At 37.0% G+C, this 5,031-nt stretch overlaps 1 pseudogene; it reads left to right on the top strand.

Annotated features, from left to right (window-relative positions):
- The first annotated feature begins 1,694 nt into the window (after positions 1-1,694).
- The window catches only part of LOC102253662, a 10,835-nt pseudogene continuing 7,498 nt past the window's right edge, over positions 1,695-5,031 (top strand).

Genomic DNA, 5,031 nt, shown 5'->3' with positions numbered 1-5,031 from the left:
ACTTATCCCAAAACTTAACAGCTAAAAACCATTTATTAACTCTGGCAGTTTATAAGAGGCAAGAATCTGGGAGCAGCTTTGCTGGGTGGTTGTGTCTCAAGGTCTCTAATGAGCTTTCAGCCAACCTTTTGGCAGGGATGCAGTGTTTGAAGGGGCTGGGTGTCCCTTCTACGCTCATGCCATGTGGCCGTTGGCAGTAGGCTTCACTTTCTCACCATGTGGACTCTCCATAGATTGCTTTCAACATGACTTTCCCCAGAGCGAGACTGAAGCTACAGTCTTTTTATAATCTAATATTAAAAAACATCATAACTTCTGCCATTATGTGTTATAAACAAGTCACTAAGTCTACCCTACTGCTATTCATTGGAAATGTGTCACTAAGACCTGTCTACACTCTAAGAGAGGGGATTAAGCTTCACCTATTGAAGCGAGGAGCATAGAAGAATCTGTGGACACAGTTTTAACACTTCAGCACTGAGCTTCTTAAATCCTTCTGTGGATTGCCTGTTCACAAGCGTGACCATTTTTTAATGGTAATATTTAGGACTTCACTACATATGAAAATCCACAAGATCTAAGCCACTATATTGGGTGACAATATAGTCACCTTTTTTATGTTTCTCCCATCAATCACTTGAGTAAATGCCTATATCCTCCAGTGAATACCTGAAACGAGGATATTACTAAACCCTATATACACTGGTTTTGGTTTTTGTTTTCCCTATACATACATACCACCTCTCTTGGGCAAATCTGAACTGCCAGCATCACTACTCTTGTGCTTCAGGATCATTAGTAAGTCAAATAAATGTTACTTGAACATAAGCACTGTGATTCTATGACAGTCAGTCTGATAACAGAGGTGGCTACTGAGTGACTGAAAGTGGTGGTGTATACAGTGAGGACACTCTGGACAAAGGGATGATTCACGTCCCAGGCAGGATGGATCAGGACAGTATGACATTTCATCACTCTACTTAGAAAGGCACCAATTTATAACATGAATTGATTATTTCTAGAATTTTCCATTTAATGTTTTCAGACCGTTGTTGACTATGTGCATGAAACATCAGAAAACAAAGCAATGAATAAGGGGGGACTACAGCATTCATCAGAAAATCTAATATTACCTCTCCCTTTCTCCTTCATTTTCCTCTTTATTTATAAAACAAATCAGTTCTGCTTACAGAGAATATGGGAAGGGAATTTTTTAAAAATGAAAAGTTTACTTGCAGCTGTAGCTTTTAAAATTTATTTTAAGAATAGTTTAGAGGGCTTTAGAGAGAGAGAAAGGGAGAGGGAGAGAGAGAAACATCAATGATGTGAGTGCACAACATCCATTGGCTGCCTCCTGCACACCCCCTACCAGGGATCAAAGCCACAACCTGGGCACTGCCCTTGACCAAGAATCGAACCAGCAACCTCCTGGTGCCTGGGATGAGTGCCCAACCAACTGAATCATACTGGTCAGGGCTGCAGTTATAGCTTTTTAGCTGCCCTTGTTTCTATTGCTCTCACAAGTTCCAATCTGAAAATCTGCATTTGTAAAATCAGATCTGTTCCCATGTATCTAACAAGCTTAGATCCCTGCAAGTGCAGAAATGGCAGCATTGAGGGTCACACATTTCTTTCTGACCTACACTAACAAACTTAGCTAGAATTTGGAAATTTATGGTGGCTGCATCTTGAAAATGTCTGAGAATGAGTCGTCCCTCATACGGCTGCAGGTTTGTCCATAGAACCCTAGTGAGAAAGATGCAACCTTTAAACTTGCTTACAGTTGGATTCAAATCACCCTTAGCAACCCTGGTATCCTTTCAATCCAGATGGCACTTTTAGTCATTGAGAAATTCTGTAACATTGAATCTCAAAGGGAAGGTGTGGACTGAGATCCATGAACTTCCCAGGAGGCTCCCAATCCAGGTGCAAATTCGCCTGCCAGTTCTCTCAGAACACAAAGGTATTAAAGAAAGTAGTGATTTTCCCAAAGAGCAAAAGGTACTGTGATGTTCTTTAAAAAAAAATTAGTCCAAGTTCATATGTTTCATATTATTGGTGTATTAGTCTACTCAGATTAGTCTATCATAAAAAAACAAAACAAACAAAAACAAAAAACAAAAACACACACCACAGATTGGGTGTCTTAAGCGAAAAAAATTAGTCCAAGTTCATATGTTTCATATTATTGGTGTATTAGTCTACTCGGGCTATCATAAAAAACAAAACAAACAAAAACAAAAACAAAAAAACACACCACAGATTGGGTGTCTTAAGCTACAGAAATTCACTTTCTCAAAGTTCTTGGGGCTAGAAGTCATTTATCAAGATGCTGGTAAATTCAGTTTATGGTGAGAACTCTCATTCTGGCTTTAAACTGTTGCCTTCTCTGTATCTGCATGGCCTTTTCTCTGTGTGTCCTCGTGTGTCCTCGTGTGTCCTCGGTGAGAGAGAGCTCTGCTATCTCTTTCTCTTGTTATGATGATATCAGTGCTATGGGATCAGGGACCTGCCCTTATGACCTCATTTAACCTCAACTAAATAACTCCCTAAATGCCCTCCAAATACAGTAATATTGGGGGTCAGAGCTTCAACATATTAATTTTGGTGGGACTGTTTAGTTCATAACAATTGGTATTAGTGCTTTGATAAATATGAGACTAATCTGTTCTTTTTATTCTAAGGAAAGATGGCTGGTAGTGAGGTGAACTAAAATTATATTCACTAAATCGTTAATAATTTTAAAAAAGGAAACAATTCTAAAGCTATTTAATTAAATATCACTTAAAAGCCATGTTCGTGGCTGTATTATAATTCTAAATCATTATTGTTGTTAACATCTATAAATGATAGTAGCAATAATAACAGCTACTTTTCAGTTATTATAGTTTTCCTCAACTCTCCTAAGTCAATTTAATTGCTTTTCTCCCCATATTACCACTCTATGCATAACTATATTATAATTGTTTTTCCAATTCAATTCAAGCTCTTTGAAAGCCAATACTGTGCCATTCAATCTTTGAATAGTAGGCTTTTAATTCAGGCTTAAAATTTTTGTTAAGTGAAAACTCTAGCATTTGAAAAAATGCTTATTGTGTCAAAGAACTAATGAGCTTCAAATCAATGTGTTTGTTAAACATGAACCAAACATAAATGGTAAAGAATATGATTAGCAAATTTATTAAGATTATGTTTGTATCTTTTTAACATTAATAATTTAACTATTTTAACCTTTATTAAAAATCAGCAACATTTGTTATTATTACTACAGATTAATTTGAATCACTCACAGAAGGTACTTCAGAGGTAAAAGACAGATTTAAGGCTCTTATTTTTGGTATTAATAATATTTGAGGTAAACCTCAAAGTCTTAAACCAATAAATGATTGTTTTTTAACATTTTTAAAAGCTCTGAATTGAATGATATTCTATTTCTTTTTTTGCTGTACAGATGTAGACTCTTTTTTAATATTTACTGATAATATTTATAACTTAGTCAGAGCCAAAGACTAACCTTCAACTTGTAATAATTCTAGCACTTTCATGTGTGAGTAGTTGAGGAGGTAGGAAAAAAAGAGGTGGTCCTAATTCTTCTAGAAACAATCCATTCCAGCAAAATAATTTTTCATACATAGCCCCAAATAGTCAGGAAATGCTGAGAAATGGAGCTAACATTTATTGAATACATATTATGTAATTGGAATGTTGTGTATGTTACCTATTATAATTTTTAAAAACCATCATATTAAGTATGAATTCTATCATTGGAGGTTAGTTAGAAAATTAAGGGTCAGAGAGTTTAAAGAACTCAATGTCCCAATGTCACACAGCTAGTAAATAACAGAGGCCAAATTCAAATTCAGATGTTAGATTCCAGAACTCATGATCTAGGTCAGTAGGAGTATATTGCATGGCAGTAGTTCAGCATAAGATCTTTTTCTAAGGGGAGGAAATGTTGACAGAGAGTTTTCTATTACCAGTATATTTATATACGCATAATTTACATCACTCATAAGATAGGACATATTAAACAGCTTTCCCTTTACTTAGCCTTTCTCCCTTGGCAATATGTATCACATCTCTGACTTTTTTTTCCTCCACTTACTTTATACACAGAAAGTGTGTCTTTTGTCTCTGTACTCTTCCAGGTAGCTATATATTGGCAAACTAGCTAATGTCAAATCTTATACGACTTAATTCTTCTGGGTCCATGTCCTGTATTTTCCACCATGCCAATAAGTTTAGAAGCCTGAAAACTCTATTTCTGAGACACTTTGCCAAGCTAGTAGCTTAAGTGCCAACTTCTCTTAAGTTATGACATTGAGAAATATGGGCAGAAGTTTTGAAAGTGGGAGGGTCTGAGGGATTTACAAATATTGACCCAGCAGCATTGGAGTACACACTGCAGGGTTTTGCCAGGAGCACCCTGAAGTTTTAACAGGTGTGGTTGGTCAAAGAAGTTTCCCCAGCAGCTGAGAAGCTGTTGCTGGCTCATGGCTTCCAGTATGGTAGCAGCTTCCTGGTATTCTGCTTTTGTTTCTCTATTCCTTTCAACACCTTTGTAAATAACTCTCTGCACCAAACCTTGCTTCGCGTGAACTACCTAAAGTGGTGTTTAATGCCAAGACTAGAAACATGGTGTCAGCTTTTCTTTCCTTATCCATTCCATATTTTTTAAATAGACTTCCACATTTTAAAATTATTACTAGTGTTTGGCACATTAAAACTTAAAGAGTAAATTTCTAGTAATCATACATCACATCTACACTAATAAAAGACAAACATGCAAATTGACTGTACCTTCACTACGCCTTAAGCCATGCCCACCAGCACATCAGAGCAACTATATGCAAATTAATCCAACCAAGATGGCGGCTGGCAGCCACAGAGCTGGAGCAAGCAGGAGGCTTGGTTGCTCCAGTGATGGAGGAAGCCAAGCTTCCCACCTGCCTCGGCCAGCTCTGAGCTCCACTCAAGGCAACAAAGTTTCAATTATAGAAGATAAATAAACCCCAGATACCTGCTTCCAGC

This window comes from Myotis brandtii, unplaced genomic scaffold (assembly GCF_000412655.1).
Source record: "Myotis brandtii unplaced genomic scaffold, ASM41265v1 scaffold745, whole genome shotgun sequence".
Lineage (NCBI taxonomy): Eukaryota > Metazoa > Chordata > Mammalia > Chiroptera > Vespertilionidae > Myotis > Myotis brandtii.
Note: the sequence above shows the minus strand (reverse complement) of the source record. Positions and strands in the feature narration are given on the sequence as shown.